This window comes from Aotus nancymaae, unplaced genomic scaffold (assembly GCF_030222135.1).
Source record: "Aotus nancymaae isolate 86718 unplaced genomic scaffold, 86718_ANA_hifiasm-v0.15.2.pri h1tg000067l, whole genome shotgun sequence".
NCBI lineage: Eukaryota > Metazoa > Chordata > Mammalia > Primates > Aotidae > Aotus > Aotus nancymaae.
In genome coordinates, this window is record NW_026988482.1 from 7,611,337 (window position 1) to 7,630,363 (window position 19,027).

At 41.5% G+C, this 19,027-nt stretch overlaps 1 protein-coding gene across 7 annotated transcripts in view; it reads right to left on the reverse strand.

Moving 5' to 3' along the window:
* The window catches only part of DGKG (diacylglycerol kinase gamma), a 213,134-nt gene that overhangs the window by 170,837 nt on the left and 23,270 nt on the right, over window positions 1–19,027 (reverse strand). For 2 of the 7 annotated variants that reach the window (XM_012470819.3, XM_012470822.3), the window contains exon 2: window positions 3,910–4,065. The exons of 3 other annotated variants lie outside the window; for them this stretch is intronic. The gene's annotated coding sequence lies outside the window, so the exon portion shown is untranslated. 2 more of the 7 variants (XM_064366908.1, XM_012470821.3) reach the window with 2 other exon arrangements.

Consider the following 19,027-nt stretch of genomic DNA (forward strand, 5'->3'; position numbering starts at 1 on the left):
TTTGTTTCTCTCTCTGCAGTCTTTGCCATGGCAGAAACCTTCTACCTTGAAACTCTCTTATCTTTCTGGATGTTTCTTCTCAGTCTCCTTCAGCTTCTTCTTTTGCTATCTTTAGATATTGGTGTTTCCACAGCAAAGACATAGAATCAGATTAAATGCCTATCAACGGAAGACTGGATAAAGGAAATGTGATACATATACACCATGGACTACTACACAGCCATAAAAAAGAACGAGATCATGTTCCTTGCAGCAACACGGATGGAGCTGGAGGACATTATCCTAAGTGAACTAATGCAGAAACAGAAATCCAGACACAAAACGTCCTCACTTAACAATAGGAGCAGAACTTTAACAACACATGGACAGAAAGAAAGGAACAATAGGTACTTGAGGGTGGAGGATGGGAAGAGGGAGAGAGTGGAAAAACTACCTACTGTGTACTATGCTTATTACTTGAGTGACGAAATCATCTGTACACCGAACCCCTGTGACATGAGATTTACCTATATAACAAACCTGCACACGTACCCCTGAAACTAAAATAAAAGTTTAAAAAAATTGGTGCTTCCAAAATCCTGTCCTCAGCCTTCTTCTCACTCTATGTCCCTTCCCTGATGGACCTCATCCGCCTCCAAGCTTCAATGACCCCTGGCATCCTGCGGCAGCCCTGAGCTCTCTCCTTGGTCTTCAGATGCCTTAATCCAGAGCTGAAAACCCAACCATCTACCGTGACTCCCTTGTGTGTCCCAAACCACCCCTTCCAGTGTCCCCAGCTGCTCGGGTTATGCCCGAGTGGAGCCAATGCCCAGGTCAGAGGCGGGAGGCTCAGCTAAGCTCCTCCCCCTTTCTATCCTGCCAAACGCAGGCACTGGCCCTGGAGTGTGACTGTGTACTGTGTGCTCCCTCTTGTCCATCACACCGGCCCTGTCATTAACTCAGACCTTCCTTATCTCTTGCCTGGCCCTCGACAGCAGCCTCCTGCTGTCTCCCTGCCTTGTGCTTTGTTCTCCTCCTTTTGGTCTGCTTTCTAAATTGCCAACCAGATCACACCTCTCTTGGTAATAAAATTCCTCAGTAGTTTCTACTGCTTGTAGAATAAGATGCAATCTTCTTTTCATGATACATAGAGCTCTTTATGATCTGGCTCCTGATGATCAATTTAGTACAAAAGTGAGCAGTATCCTTTAGAAACCTTTTCCATCATACCAGGAAATCTAGCGTTGCAACCACTGTCACCACTGCTGCTGCTATCAATGAATGGACGCTCACTTTACACTGTGGTATATGCTTTATATACATGATCCAATTTAGTCCTCTTAATACTGTGTAAATTCAATTTTGCTGCCTCTGTTTTGCAGATGAGAAAAAATGAGGCTAGGTGTTTAGTAAACATGGTGAGGAGAAAGAAGGAGCCACCAGTGCTTCTGTTTAAGAATACTCCATGGCCTGGGAATTCCGCTCACTTCAGAAGCACAGAGGGAGAGCTAAGAGGATGCAGAGGCACACTGTGAAACAGAACAACGCTGAACTCAAAACCAGAATGCAGGGAATTGGAATCCGGGCTCTGCCCTCTTCTGAGCTATTTCACCCTAGACATACTTGTCATCTCTTGAAACATGAAGATATTAATGAAAAAGCTTACAGGGTTTGTGTTAAGATTAAGTGGGTTAATATATGCAAAAACCATAAAATCAAAATCCCCACCTGGTGCAATGCCTGCACGTTGCAAACACTGAATAAATAATTGTTATTATCATCCCATTGCAAATACAACATGTAGCAATATGGCTTAAATGATCAGCTGAAAAAAAACAAACCAAAAACCCCACTAAAAAGTGGGCAAAGGGCACAAACAGACTTTCTGAAAAGAAGACATAACAAGTGGCCAATGAACATGAAAAGAGGCTCAACATTGCTAATCATCAGAGAACTGCAAATCAAAACCATGACTATTAGGAAAAAGACAAAAAATAACAGATGCCGGCGAGGCTTTGGAGAAAAGGGAACGCCTATACATTGCTGGCAGGAATGTAAATTAGTTCAGTCACTGTGGAAAGCAGATTGGAGATTTCTCAAAGAACTTAAAACAGACCTCCCATGCAATGCAGCAATCCCATTACTGCATATATATCCAAACAAAAATAAGTAGTTCCACAGAAAAGACACATGCACTCATATGTTCATCCCAGCACTACTCACAGTAGCAAAGGCATGGACTCAAACTGGGTGCTCATCAGTGATGGATTGAATAAAGAAAATGTAGGACATATATACCATGGAATACTACGCAGCCATAAAAGAATGAAATCATGTCCTTTGCAGCAACATGGATGCAGCTTGAGGCCATTATCCTACATGAATTAACACAGGAATAGAAAATAACCAAATAGAAGTATCAAGTACCAAATAGAAAATACGTAAAAACCAAATACCACATGTTCTTACTTGCAAGTGGGAGCTAAATATTGGGTACATATGGACATAAATATGGAAATAATAGACACTGGGAATTACTAGAGCAGGGAGGGGAAGGGGGCAAAGGCTGTAAAACTGAAAAACTGGGTACTATGCTCACTACTGGGGTGATGGGATCATTCATACCCCAAACCCCAACATCATGCAATATACTCAGGTAATAAACCTGCCCTTGTACCCCCTGAATAACAGTTGAAATTTAAAAAAATCTGCTGATGGTAGTTGGGTAGAAAGTTTCTAGTGTTGCATCACGGGTTTCTGAATTTGATCTGATACTGCTCCAGGCTGTTGTAATTTTGTAATTACTCATCAAACTCTGATCCACTCGTCTTAGTGTCCACTGATGATTCTTGTCTGGATTAATTATTACTATAATACTGATTTTCTAATTCCATCATTCTTTCTATATTTGTTAGTTGGGAGTCTATTGTAAGTAATGGCTTTCCCTTCTTGTTACTTATATCCATTTATATATATATATATATAATATATATATATATAATATATATAAAACAAATAAGTATAAATTATAAATATATAAATAATACATATTTGTATATAAAACTGCATTTATAGATAATATATATTTATATTCATGGATTCTGATTTTATTCTGTGGGTTACAAATCTGTCGCTATCTTTGATTCTCAAATTGTTGTGGATTTGCTCAGTGGAAGCTCAGTCAAGACGGCTATTTGTTCTTGAGATAGATCTCAATCATTTTTTGAGCACGTCTTTATTTTCTGGAACTGCAAAATGTTTCAGGCTCATCTTGGACTCTCTCAGCTCAAGTGCTAAAATCAGTCATCTCTCTAAGGACTTCCTTTAGTGACGAATGGCATTTGAAGCTAAGGTTTGGATACCAGGTATGCTCATTGCTGCTGGGGTGTCATTGCTTCTAGGCCCTATCAAGGACAGAGCTAGAAAAAGGAGCATGTGCTGGGTGCAGTGACTCATGCCTACAATCCCAGCACTTCTGGAGACCGAGGTGGAAGGATCACTTGAGCCCAGGAGTTCCAGATCAGCCTGACTAACATGGAGAAACCCCATCTCTACTAAAAATACAAAAATTTGCGGGGCATGATGGTGCATGCCTGTAGTCCCAGCTACTCAGGAGGCTGAGGCTGGAGAATCACTTAAACCCAGGAGGTGGGGGTTGGATGTTGCAGTGAGCTGAGACTGCATCACTGCCCTCCAGCCTGGGTGACAGAGTGAGACACTGTCTAAAAAAAAAGAAATAAGAAAGAAAATAGACACACACAGACACACACACATACACACCCCAGATCTCTCTCTCTCTCTCTAATCTATCTAATATCTCTATCTCTCTAATCTAATCTAATATCTCTCTCTAATCATCTCTATCTATCTGTCTATCTATCTATCTATCTATCTATCTATCTATGTTAAATACCTTGAGTTCATACTTACACTTCCAACTCCAGTTCAGCATTACAGAGTCAGCTGTAGCCTTCCCTTCTTCCCATATTTTTTAACTTTCTTCTCTAACAAGCTTTGTTTCCATCATCTACAACATACTTATTTGCTTAATACACGGAAAGTAGTTTCAGAATTGCAAGTCCACACCTTTGTGAAAAACAAAATAGACTTCAAGATTTGTTTTCGGTTCTCTTGTTTTCAGGCAACAGCATATCCTCAAAATACCCTCGCAAAGTTACGTATGTTAGTTCTTTGCCACTCCCGTCAGTTTCTGTTTGTATTTCATTTTAGGGTGTTTTCTTCAAATCCACTGATTCTTTTTCAGTATCATTCCAAAGTCAAAACTATATATAAAGATATACTCAGCCAGGCACAGTGGCTCACCCCTGTAATCCCAGCACTTTGGGAGGCTAAGTCAGGCAGATTGCTTGAGCCCAGGAGTTCTAGACCAGCCTGAGCAATATGGCAAAACCCTGTCCTACAAAAAATACAAACAAACAGAAGAATTCACCAGGCATGGTGGTGTGCACCTGTGGTCCCAGATACCCAGGAGGCTGAGGTGGGAGGGTCACCTGAGCCAGAGGGATCAAGGCAACAGTGAACTGTGATTGCACCACTGCACTCCAGCCTGAGCAGCAAAGTGGGATCCTGTCTCAAAACAAAAACTAAAACAAAAACTAAAAGATATACTCAGAGAAGTATCCCGCATTCCTTTTACTCTGTTCCCAGCTCCTCTTTTCTGTCTTATTCCCTCTCACCCTTGTAGCATCTAGTTTATACTTCCTGTGTTTATTTTTGGACATGTGAGAAGATATATGGATATCTTATTTCCCCCTTCCTTCTTCTCCTTCTTTCTCGCTCCCTTTCTTTCTTTCCTTTCCTTTTCTTCTTTTCCTTTCTTTCTTTCTTTCTTTCTTCCTATCTTTCTTTCTTTCTTCCTATCTTTCTTTCTTTCTTTCTCTTTCTTTCTTTTGACATGGTCTCTCTCTGTTACTCATGCTGGAGAACAGTAGTGGAATCATGGCTCACAGCAGCCTTGAACTCCTGGGTTCAAGCAATCCTCTCACTTCAGCTGCCCTCTCCCAGTAGAGTAGCTGGGACTACAGGTGTATGCCACTATGACCCACTAAATTTATTTTTTACTTTTTGTAGAAATAGTGTTTTGCTATGTTGCCCAGGCTGGTCTCAAACTCCTGGGCTCAAGTGATCCCCCTGCCGTGGCCTCCCAAAGTGCTGAGCTTATATGTGAGCCTCTGTGCCTGGTCTCTCCTTCTTTCTAATACAAAAGGTAGCACATTATACATAGTCATCTGCACATTGTTTTTTTCATTAATCAATATACCCTATGAATCACGCCATACCTATTCATAGAGATCTTTCTCATTTAGAATTAAAGTTGACTCAGACACTTACCTCCTTAAAATCCTTCAGAGGCCTCCCTTGGCCTCCAAGAAAAAAGGGGTTGTATCCTTAGCTAGTTCCACAAGGTTCTTTACCTGTGGTAATAACTCACCTCCCCATTCTCACCCCCATTACCTCTGCCCCACACACTCCACGTTCCAGCCAAATCTACCTTCTATCTACTCTTTGCACTAGCAAAGTGCCTGGATGTGAGAGGACCTCATAAGCATTATGGACTGACAAAATACACCATGGCTTTGATCTACATGAAATGCCCTTTACTCCTTCCTTCCTGTAACAAATCTCTACTCATCGCTCTGGATCCAGATTAAAAGGTCACTTCTTTTCTATAGCTTTTTTGAACTCTTAGAGCAAATTTGCCTGTTTTCCCAGCTGTGTTCCACAGAATCCTATATATTTCTCTATTGTGGTAGCTGCTAATTCCCTGCGGGAGACAGACACCCAAATAGCTATTAATAATTAACACACCAGCTGGCAAGAGAAGGAGTGCAGATATCCCAGAGATTTATGGGGTCATCTAATGTGCCTGAAGCAGGCACAAGGGATCAGGAAAAGCTTCCTGAAGGAGCTGATGCTCCTGCTGAGGAGAGGCAATGAGGTGACGTGGTATACATTGCTATAACTCAACAGATATTCACATTATCATTGTTATGGTTGTTCCATTGTAGCTCAGTGCTTGACTTCACAGTGGAGAAAGCTACATCATTCTTTTTTTTTTCTCTTGAGATGAAGTCTTGCTCTGCTGCCCAGGCTAGAGTGCTGTGGCATGATCTCAGCTCACTGCAACCTCCGCCTCCAGGGTTCAAGTGATTCTCCTGCCTCAGCCTCCTGAGTAGTTGGGATTACAGGCACCTGCCACCATGCCCAGCTAATTTTTGTATTTTTTTGTAGAGATGAGGTTTCACCATGTTGGCCAGGCTGGTCTCGAACTCCTGATCTCAGGTGATCTGCCCGCCTTGGCCTCCCAAAGTGCTGGGATTACAGGCGTGAGCCACTGCGTCCGGCCTTGCACCATTACTTGTTTCCATCAAGAAAAGTTAGGGGCCTAAAACACTGCCTGACTCTCCAGATGGTATCCCACATGACAGCCCGCCTCTGGCTGTGGCTTTTGATGAAGACGACAGCTGACATCCTGGAGGGCTTGCTCCAGCTCACGGAGCTCGGCACTTCCCTCAGCAGCCTGCTCCGTTGCTCCTCTCTCAGAGGCTCTTTGTAATATGAACAATCTTCTTATTACCACCCCAAGCATCTTTTCTGACAGAAAAAAAATTGAATAGGGTTTTCTAAATAAAACTCAGATTGGATATTGTCTGACTTGGGTAGGAGAAGACTGTTTTATGTCTCTACAGCTATGTCACTCTGAGCAACTGCTTCAACACCCATGGCCTCAGTTTCCTTGTCTATAAAATGAGGGGGTGGAAATAATGGTTTCTAATGCATTTTCTAGCTCTGCAATTTTGTATTCTGGATCAAATTCTATTTGTTCTGTACAGATGTCAGCATGGAAATCACAAGTCAGGAGGAAGAAGGCAAATTCAATGAGTATTGAATTGCACCCTGGGTCTCTCTATTCATTTGAATGAATCAGCCATACCCAATTATCCAGGAACATACACCTCCTCATCTCCTCTTTGCTCTCCTGAAAACATTAATTCATGAATATGACATCAGATTGGAGGAGCATATTTATGTGCATTTGAAGGTTTATTACAAAGCCATAATGAGTACATTTTCATAAGGGAAGAAAGACTAAAAGCTACAAAGATGAAAACCCCTCTCTCTTCTCAGACTTGTGAAAAGTCACAATTAGACAAGCACCCCATCTCTGGCTTTTACTCCTACTGTTCTTTCTTCAACCCTGCAACTCTTACGCAGCCTTTGGAGTTTAGTTCAAGTTGCACCTAAAGATGCCCTGTTTAATTGCCCGGAGCGGGCTGGGCATGTCTTCTCTGCTCTCCAGTAGCACTTTGGGTTTTTCTCCACTACGGCATTTACTGCAGCGCATGTCCTTATTCACTCTCTTCCCTACCGGACTCTGAACTCCTTCAGGGCAGAAAGAATGTACCGTTCATTTTGTAGGTCTAGCTACCTCAAGATTTCTAAGAGTTCATTTTTTGACACTAGAAAAATGATTCTCAATCTTTTTTTGACTGAGATCATTTTCACGGAGTAAAAGATCCTACCGCATCTATTTACACGTACCTGTAGAAAAAGAACTGAGTAGTAACAAAGAATTCAAGAGGAACAAAAGACACAAGTTGCAGTACAATTGTTGATAATATCATTTAGGAGTCACTTAATTTACCATAAAATATGCATCGACACTCACATTTTAATATTAAAATAATTACCTACACCAGTATAGGCTATCAGGGTTATAAAGTTATAACAGATATAGGCTTATAATCAAGTTACTTTATCATGCTTAACCTGATAGTATTCTGCAAGTTACATAAGTTGCTCAAATTCATCAATGAACTGTCACTATTGTGGTTGTCTGTTACATTGATGCTTCCTGGTATTTATGCCTTTTCTAGTTTCTTCGCTTGAGTCTGGGCTGCACTTGTAATGTGCCTTAACCAAGAGGATGCACTAAAAGTGGTGCCTTGAGAAGGCCTGGCAGCTCCCACTTCTGAGTTTCTGAGGGCACTGAACTGCCACGTAATAAGTTCGGTCACTTTGCTGGAGAGATTGCAGAGAGACCACACAGAGAGGCCACACAGATGAGGGGAGACTTAACATGACAGAGAGGAGAACTGAGCAACCCAGCTGATGACAAGAACTGAAGCCCAAGATGTAAGACCCCAGTCAAGCCATTCCAGCCAGCACCCAGTCATCTAAGTCATCCTAGCTGTGCTGGGAGACAAGAAGCCGTCTGGGATTTCACAGCCTTAGCAGACATCACGTTGAGCAGAGATAGCCCATCCCCCCTCAGCCTGGTCTGGATTCCCAACGCACAGAAACGTGTAGACTAATAACATAATTGTGGAGCCACTACATTTTGGGGTAGTTAGTTATGTAATCACAGAAAACCAAAACAACTACACAAGCACTTTTAGGGGCAGATTATGCATGTATCTATTTAGCAACTGAATCTGCATGATTCATGCTTGAACTGCAACATATTCATGTCTTAAAATCTAGTAATTAGAAAATTATAGGCTAAAAATACCTTCGATGCAAATATGTATCACTGCCTGCTGTGGGGTTAACAAATATCCTTCACCAACTAATATGATAATGATGAAGTCAAGTGAACTATAATTTCTAATTAATAAGCAAGAATAGCAGTAGCTGAAAACCACAGCCAACTCAAAGCAAGACTGACATGCAATGATAACAACGGGGCCTTCCCCAGGTCACAGGATTCTAACCATCTGCTTGAGTGTGGGGGCTGTACCTGCTGAGCATTTATAAAGCAGCCTGACCTCACAGATAACTGAATTAAAGCCCTTGGGGAACTTAGCAGTGATCTAATTTGAGTTTATGAGTAGCAAACATGAGTAATACCTAATAACTGCTTTAGTAGATTACCAGCATATAGTCCTTAAACAAACATAAAAATAAGTCTTGGAATTGCATTCTGTCCATAAGAATTCAGAGAGGATTGGCAATGCCCCGTGGCTTATGCCTGTAATCCCAGCACTTTGGGAGGCCAAGGTGGGTGGATCCCGAGATCAAGAGTTCAAGACCAGCCTGGCCAACATAGTGAAACCTGGTCTCTACTAAAGATACAAAAATTAGTCGGGCATGGTGGCGGGCCTCTGTAATCACAGCTACTTGGGAGGCTGAGGCAGGAGAATTGCTGGAACCTGGGAGGTAAGAGGTTGCAGTGAGAGGAGATCACACCACTGCACTCTGGACAACAGAGCAAGACTCAGTATCAAAAAAATAATAATAATAATTCAGAGAGGATTTTCACTTGAGAATTACTCTGTACACCATTAGTGGCCTCAGAGTGAATGTGAGAATCTCTGCTGCGGGATAGTCATGAAAATGTCAGCTGAACCAAGTGCTCGGGTCAGGGTGCTGGGAGTGGCTCGTGCCCAGAAAAAGCTTTTGGGTCCTGAGGAGAAGTTGAGAACTGCTACTTAGGGGGTCTGTCTTTGGCACAGGCAGACAGTGTTGGTCTGAGAAGTGTTTGAAGCTCAGGGGCATCACAGTCTGAGGATGGGTCATTCATTCACTTATTTGTTCACCTGCTCAACAAATCATTGTAATAACAAACAATAGCGGTAACCTCCATTTATAGATTACAACACATCTTCTGTTTTGCAAACTTCATCTGTTATAATCACCAAACCCTGTGAGGAAGGTGTTTTATGTCCATTTTACAGCTGTAGAAACAGGCTGAGAACAATGTACCTAAGTTGTCCTACTAGTAAATGACAGGACTGTATAGGAATCTAAGTCTGTGTTATTCCAAAACCCATGGTGACATCTCTGGATGAATGAATACTGAGTACCTAAGTGCTAGGGCCTGTGCAGGTACAGATGCTGTTAAAAAGCCAGCTGTGGGCGGGGCATGGTGGCTCACGCCTGTAATCCCAGCACTTTGGGAGCCCGAGGCTGGTGGATCATGAGGTCAAGGGAGCAAGACCATCCTGGCCAACATGGTGAAAGCCTGTCTCTACTAAAAATACAAAAATTAGGCCGGGCGCGGTGGCTCAAGCCTGTAATCCCAGCACTTTGGGAGGCCGAGGCGGGTGGATCACGAGGTCGAGACCATCCTGGTCAACATGGTGAAACCCCGTCTCTACTAATACAAAAAATTAGCTGGGCACGGTGGCGCGTGCCTGTAATCCCAGCTACTCAGGAGGCTGAGGCAGGAGAATTGCCTGAACCCAGGAGGCGGAGATTGCGGTGAGCCGAGATCGCGCCATTGCGCTCCAGCCTGGGTATCAAGAGCGAAACTCCGTCTCAAAAAAAAAAAAAAAAAAAAAAAAAAAAAAAAAAAAAAAAAAATACAAAAATTAGCTGGGCGTGGTGGTGCATGACTGTAATCCCAGCTACTCAGGAGGCTGAGGCAGGAGAATTGCTTGAACCCAGGAGGCGGAGGTTGCCATGAGCCGAGATTGCACCACTGCACTCCAGCCTGGTGACAGAGCAAGACTTTGTCTCAAACAAACAAACAAACAAATAAAAAAACAAAAAAACCATGGCCTGCTCCTGAAAAGCCAATTATTATTTGAGGGGGGAAAACTATGCTATATTAAACACGAGCACAGAATGAGATAGAATGTGAAATATGCAGGAAATTTATGGGCAAAACATGGGACTTGAAAACAAAACAGAACAAAACAAAAATTCCCTTGCTCTTCCCTGAGGCCACCTCTGTGATACCTGGGAGAAGTTTACTCAGCTTCACCACTCAGGGCCGTAATGGTGGAAAGTTAAGGAAGCAGGGTTGTGAATAGCAATGGGAAGTTCTGATTCTGAACTCCAGTGCTGAGAGGCTGATGTGGGGAAGGGATTGTGAGTGGAGGTCTCCTTTATGAAATTACTACCTGGGGAAAGTCTTCCCTAGACTCATGCCTTGCGTCAGGGACTCTTCTGCCCAGAGCACCAAGCACGAGTCTGGCTTTGGAATTAGAGGCCAGAATTCAGATCTTGGCTCTATCCCATACAACTGTGTGACATTAGCAAGTTCTCCTTCATCTCTAAATGGGAACGCGTGGTTCTCAGGTTGTTATGAGGATTATTTGTATAATGTTTGCTATGGTTTGAATGTTTGTCTTCTCCAAAATTCATGTTGAAATTTAATTCCCAATGTGGCAGTATTGAGAGGTGGGGCCTTTAAGAGGTCATTGGGTCCTGAGGACTCTGGTCTTGTGAATGGATTAATCCATTCATGGACCAATGGGTTATCATGGGAGGGGGACTGGTGGCTTTATAAGAAGAGGAAGTGAGATCTGAGCTAACATGTTCAGCCCCCTCACCATGTGATGCCCTGCACCGCCTTGGGACTCTCAGGAGAGTCACCACCAGCCGGAAGGGCCTCACCAGATGCAGTCCCTCAACCTTGGACTTCTCACCCTCCATAACAGTAAGAAATAAGTTTCTTTTCTCTATAAGTTACCCAGCTTCTGGTATACTGTTACAAGCACCAGAACATGGACTAAGTGTTTATGAGAGCATCACTAGGAAAACTTTCTGCCAGTGGTTTTGAAAGCCTCATCCCAGCAGCATCAGCACCACCTGGGGAATGTGTTAGGAAGGCAAATTCTTGGACCCCTCATCAGAGCTAGAGAGATCCAGGGTGGCCCAGCAGCTTCCCTGTGTTTTGTAACCACTGCTTTATGTTAACCTAAGGAACAGTATTAAGAAGAGAAACTTGGAGTATCTGGAGCTATTTCTTCTTCTTAAGGGGGACCGTAAGCAGACAGATTTTGGGTCTGTCAAGTCAGTTTCACTTTCCTGAGGCAGGAAAACATTACAGGGAAGCTGGAGGCCCATGCCTGCCAGAAAACTGTCATCATGCCACGCTCCTAAAATTGTCATGTTATGACTTATATTCCCTGCAGAATTTTCCTTTCCTTCCAATCTGGATCTGCTTTTCATTCTCCTTCTATGACATTTTGTGCAAAGTATTCATCTAGAGGAGGCGCAGAACAGATAAGATTTTCCTACCGTAAGTGGATGGACAAGAAACAAACCAAAAATCCATGAAGGTAAGAAAATGACAGCTCCATTAAGGCCGGCAGCCCATTCCCACACCAGAAATGGAACTGTCAATGAAGAGACACTGCAGAGACCTGGTCCTAGAGCGTGAGTATGGGGCTTGGGCAGGTCTAAAAAAAGACAGCTCTGTAAAAATGCCCAGGTACTGTGGTGATAGTGGTGTGGTGTGTATGTGTGTGTGTTTTAACAATAACCACAACAAAACCACATTAGAGAGAAAACATTCAAGGTTGGAACAGTGTGTAAAATCATGCTCAGCTTGGTAAGTTCCTGTGGACTAGGAGGAACTTGAGGTCAGCCAACCTGCATCATTCTCCACTTCGGGAAGCATTTGTGTTCTCCCTCCCCTCTCTCTTCTGCCAACGCCTGATCTCCCATTCTCTAATTCTCCTTTCCTTCTCCTCTTCCCCTTTGTGTTTCCCATAACAACATAAACAGCGGCAGCTGTTTACTGAGAGTCTACTACCCGTTCTACATTAATGCAATCCTCAAAATAATCTCTCAAGGTACGTATTATTACACCTGGGACCAGGTTCCTCACAGGAAACTGAGTCATCATTCAAACCCATGTCTGCCTCAATGCAAAGCCCATATTCTCCCACCCCACCCTGCATCCGTACTGCTTCTCAGACCTGCAGAGATTATTAGTACCATCTCTAGATGGTAAACTGATGGAGGGTGGATTTACCGGTTCATTCCCGAAACCTAGGGTTGAGTTTATGGAAGGCTCTGGGTAGCCAGTTGCCCCTTCCTCCACCAACTCCACAGAACCAGCAGTGTCCTAATGGGCAATCATGCAACAATGATTCAGCACTGTGGACAACAGCATCCAGAGGTGCATACACCTCATGCCTGGTTCAGACAATATGTCCCTGGATGGCCTCCTCTACCCCAGAGTTGTCTAGAACCCAGTTTGAAAGAAACACTTCATTAATATTAGCTAACCATTACAATGTGACAGACGGTCCTAAACAGTTTACATGAATTAGCTGGTTGACTCTTCGTAACAACCCTATTAGGTGGATACAAATCTTATGCTCATTTTAAAGATGAGGAAACTGAAACACGAAGGTTAAGTAACTTGTCCTAGGTCATAGAGCTATTAATTAATGAATCCAGGATTCAAATCCAGGCGCTCTGACTCTGGAGGCTGTTCTCCACCATCACGTCATGTGACACAAAGTTAATGGGCAATGGCATACGGCAGTACTTGGCCTAAGGAAGTCATCAAGAAAATGCAAATAGACCTACAATAATTTTAAACATTGTCATTTAAATAAAGTACAACATTGAAATCATTTCACAAGGTGCTCATGAACCCCAGTTTCAGAAACACTACAGATTGAAGGGGTTTGGAAACCAGAAAGGAAGAAAAAGTTCATTTTCTAAAGCAAATATAAGAAGGTGTTGTATGACCTGGAGCCTTTGGGTCCAATCCAAGTCCTGGTATTTAGTAGCTCAGTGACTTTTTTTTTTTTTTGAGATGGAGTCTCGGTCTGTCACCCAGGCTAGAGTACAGTGACATGATCTTGGCTCACTGCACCCTCCACCTCCCGGGTTCAAGCAATTCTCCTGCCTCAGTCTCCTGAGTAACTGAGACAACAGGCATGTGCCACTGTGACCGGCTAATTTTTTATATTTTTAGTAGAGCTGGGGTTTCACCATATTGGCCAGGCTGGTCTCAAACTCCTGACCTCGTGATCCACCCACCTTGGCCTCAGTGGTCATCAGTTCTACTCTCTATGCTTCAAGTTCCTCATTTGATAATTGTGGTGAGTGGAATATGTAATACTGAAGCTTTTTTTAAAATAGTGATTTCATTTTCCTTCCAGAAGTGTTAGACATAAAGCCTTTACTCTTGCCACATGGTATCTGGTGCCATCGGTTCAGGCTGGGGAACGCTTTTTGTTTTCATATTCATCTAAACCATACTCTATTGGATAGAAACAGTATCTTACAACAGTAAGATACTTTTGCCACCTATCAAATTGTTAACAATTTAAAAGTAGTTAATATTCTTGTTGGCAAGAAAGGAAGGAAACAGAAACTCTCCAATGCTGCTGCTGTGGAAGTACATTAGCCAAGATAACGCTATATGCCAATAGCCTGAAAATGTACATTTCCATGAAATTTTACTTCTAAAAATTTATCTTAAGAAAGCAACTATGGGCAGTAATAACAGCATTACTTTCACAACTACTACTATTTCCACAAAATCTCAACTCCCAGGACATTTGTAGCAGCACTGTTTATAAAAGCAAAAAATCTGAACAATTTAAAGGCCACACAATATAGAATTGTTCAATACCTTTCAGTATGTACATCTAAAATATCAAACTATACATATTTGCAGTAGGTGTTGAACTGTGCCAATCAGATCTCCCAGATGCTAGGGAGTGGTGCTGGCAGACAACTCTCACCTGTCAATTCTTTTCAGAAATTGCCTTTATTATAAAAAGCTGCCTTGTCCAAGGTCATGCCCCCTTCTTGGGCAGCCCACACCCAGTGACTGGATGATACACAGTGGTACGGTGTAAAAGCCTGGTCCTCTCACCCCGACTGGGAGCAACTCTGCAAGACCATTCCAGTCCAACTTCTCCCTTTGCCAAGTTCCATTTCTGTCCCTTCCTTTCTACGAATGGTGATCCCAAGAGTACTCCCTAATAAAACTCCTAACACTTCTGCATGGCAATCTCCATCTCAGAATCTGCATCCCAGGTAACTTCATCTATAGCAATATGAAGATTAAGAAAAAGGCCCATGCATTCTTAAGTAATTAAATGTTTAAATAAAATGAAGATATGCAAGTTTTAAATATCAATGTTGTAAATTGAAATTTGGTTATAGCGATGCTTAAAGGACACTTTGTAGCCTTAAATAAATTTCTTAGAAAGCAAGGTAGATGAAAACAAAAATGAATGAGGCCTCCAACTCAAGAAGCTAAAAAGGGGACACAAAAGAAATCTAAGTGAAGCCAAAGAGGGCAGTAATGAAGATAAGGGCAAAAATTAGTGAACTAGCCCCCAAAACAAAACAAAACAAAAAACTGGACAGTTCTGGTCAAAAGCAAAAGTCCTTTTGGTTAATATTGTTGAAAAATTCAATAAAATAGGCAACCCTTTGGCAGAGTATGAGACAGAGCAAGAGAAGGGGAAGGAGGAGGAGGGAGAGGAAGAAAAAGAACCAGTAGCAATATCAGGAATGAAAATGAATACATAACTAGAAATATAAGAGATTTTATTAAATTAAGAGAGACTACTATATTCAACTTCATAGCACCACATTCGAAAACCTAGATGAAATGAGAAAATTCTGCAAAAATATAAGTGATCAAAAGTGACTCAAGAATTAGAAAAGGCTGACTAGTTCAATAATAGATAAAATTGAACCAATATTAAAAAGTCTACTTGCCCCACCCTCCTGGCCCAGACAAGATTACAGGCAGTTTTAAGAGTCATCTAGAAACAGATAATTCTCCTCTTACATAAAATGTTCTAGAGCATAGAAAAAGATGTTAAGTTACAGTTGATTAACTTAAAAGGTGTTAAGTTACTGAACAAGGAAAATACAAACAAAAACAAATTATAGACCAATGTCATCTAAGTATGGTAAAACCCCAGGTAAAATAGTAAAATGTAGTATAGTATTAAAAGAACAATAAAGAGAGTTTATTTCAGTAAGGCAAGACTGGGTCAATGTTATAAAACCTATCAATATGCTATGTTAACAGACTATAAGAGAAATTCATATGACCACCTCAATATTCTCAATATATGCAGAAAAAAGTATCAAAAGTCAACCCTCAAATATAATGAAAAACAAAAAAACTGGAGAGAGATCCAAGATGGCCGATTACTAACAGCTCAGGATTGTAGCTCCCAGTGAAAGCGCAGAGAATGAGAGATCGCCACACTTTCAGACGAGATTTTGTTGCTCACAGACCAGGAGATTCCCAGTGGAGGAGCCCCACGGGTCGCCAGAGTGACTCTTGTGGCCGGCGCGGCAGTTTTGCCGGTGCCCCAGTGCAGCAGTTCCCAGTGCAGAGTAAACGGGACTGGGTCCCCTTTTGGTCGACGTTTGGAGCTCTGGGAAGGCAGAGTCGCCTATTCAGCTGATTGAAAAAGGGACTCAAGAAGGAAGCCAGACCAGAGATTCCCAGGCAGAAAAGCACCACGAATCTTAACGCCGCTGTTTTAGCCAGCGCAGTGGGTTGCTCAGATTCCAGTGCTGGGAATCAACAAGTTGGACGTCCACTCAGAGACCTAATTTGAAAGTCGGTAATTACAAAGACGACAAGTGGATAAATTTACAATGATAGGAAGAAACCAGTGTAAAAAGGCTGAGAATACCCAAAATCAGAATGCCTCTCCCTCTACAGGGGATCACAGTTCCTCATCAACAAGGGAACAAGGCCTGATGGAGAACGAGTGTGTTCCATTAACAGAATTAGGCTTCAGAAGGTGGACAATAAGAAACTTCTGTGAGTTAAAAGAACAAGTTCTAGCCCAATGTAAAGAAACTAAGAACCTTGAAAAAAGGTTTGACAAAATCCTAATGAGAATAGACAATTTAGAGAGGAATATAAGTGAATTAATGGAACTGAAGAATACAATACGAGAACCCCGAAAACTATGCACAGGTTCTAACAGTTGAATTGATCAAGCAGAAGAAAGGATATCAGAGGTCGAAGACCAACTTAGTGAAATGAAATGAGAAGACAAGATTAGAGAAGAAAGAGTAAAAAGGAATGAGCAAACTCTCCAAGAAATATGGGACGATGTGAAAAGATCTAATCTACGTTTGATAGGTGTACCTGAATGTCATGAAGAGAATGAATCCAAGCTGGAAAATATTCTTCAGGATATTATTCAGGAAAACTTTCCTAACCTAGTAAGGCAGGACAATACTCACCTCCAGGTAATACAGAGAACACCACAAAGATATTCCTCAAGTAGAGCAACCCCAAGACACATAATCGTTAGATTTAACAGAGTTGAAATAAAGGAGAAAATTCTAAGGGCAGCTAGAGAGAAAGGTCAGGTTACCCATAAAGGGAAGCCTATCAGACTCACAGCAGATCTCTCAGCAGAAACCTTACAAACTAGAAGAGAGTGGGGGTCAATATTCAATATCCTCAAAGAAAATAATTTTCAACCCAGAATCTCATATCCAGCCAAACTAAGCTCCATAAATGAAGGAAAAATAAAAATTTTCACGAACAAGCAAGCACTCAGAGATTTTATCACCACCAGGCCTGCTTTACAAAAGCTTCTGAAAGAAGCACTATACACAGAAAGGAATAACCAGTATCAGTCATCCCAAAAACTTACCAAAAGGTAAAGAGTATCTCCATAATGAAGAATCTATATCAACTAATGGGCAAAATAGCCAGCTAGCATTAAACGACAACATTAAACTCACAAATATCAATATTAATCCTAAATTGAAATGGATTAAATACCTCAATCAAAGACACAGACAGGCAAATTGAATAAAAAGTCAAAACCCATCGGTACAATGTATCCAGATCCATCTCATAAGCAAGGACACACTAAGACTTAAAACAAAGGGTTGGTGGAAGACTTACCAATCAAATGGAGAGCAAAAAACAAACAAACAAAAAAAACCAGGAGTTGTAACTTTCGTCTCTGACAAAACAGACTTTAATAGTAACAAAGACTAAAAGAAACAAAGAAGGACATTACATAATGGTAAAAGGATCAATGCAACAACAGGAGTCAATCATCATAAATATAAATGCACCCAATATAGGAACACCCAGATACATAAGACAAGTTTTTAATGACTTATAAAGAGACTTGGACTCCCGCACAATAATAACGGGATACTTTGACACCACGTTGTTAATATTTGACGGATCAATGAGATAGAAAATTAACAGGGACATCTATGATTTGAATTCAGACCTGGAACAAGTAAACTCAGTGAATATTTATAGAATTCTTCACCCCAGGTCCACAGAACATACATTTTTCTCAGTATCACATTACACCTATTTTGAAAGTGACCACATAATTGGAAGTAAATCACTCTTCAGCATTTGTATAGCATTTCACAGACTTAAATGAAATATTGGTTGGCTGTTTGTTTGTTATTTTCTTCCATTATTCCTTCCTGTCTCCGCTGTTAAGCACAATTATCGGCATAAAAGAGGTTTTTAATACCTATTTTTAGATTGCATTCCAGCCTGGGCATTAGAACAAGACTCCTGTTCTCTCTCCCCCTTTCTCTTTCTCTTTCTTTCTTTCTTTAAAAAAACAAAAAACAAAAAACAAAAAAACTAACAAAACCTCTAAGCACATAGGAAAGTAAATGCAACATCCTTTAACTTCATAATGGCTACCCTCCAAAACCCCACAGCGAACTTCATATTTAAATGGCGAAATATTAGAAGCCTTAACCATTAAAATCAAGGACATGATAAGAATGCATGTTAGGACCTATAGTATTCAACAATCTCAGTCTATGAGAGATCCCAGCCAATGCAATTAAATAAGAAAAAATCAGAGGTATATACATTGGAATAGAAAAGACAAATCTGTTATGATTTTTAAGTGATATGATAGCATACCTAGAAAAACCAAGAGATCACATAAATATAAATTATTAAGGGATCTCAGCAAAGTGACTGATACAAAGTCAATATTAAAAATTAGTGGCTTTCCTTTACATTAGCAATAGCCAAATAGGAAGTATAGCATAATAGAAAAAAATATATTTCAAATTTTTAATAAAAAGTAGAATGGGCCAGGCATGGTGGCTCATGCCTGTAATCCCAGTGCTTAGGGAGGCAGAGGTGAGCAGACTGGCTAAGCTCAAGAGTTCAAGACCAGCCTGGGAAACAGGGCAAAACCCCATCTCTACAAAAAATTTAAAAAATCAGCCAGGTGTGATGGTGTGTGCCTATAGTCCCAGCTACTCGGGAGACTGAGGTGGGAGGATCCCTTGAGCTCATGAGAGAGATTACAGTGAGCCAAGAACGTGC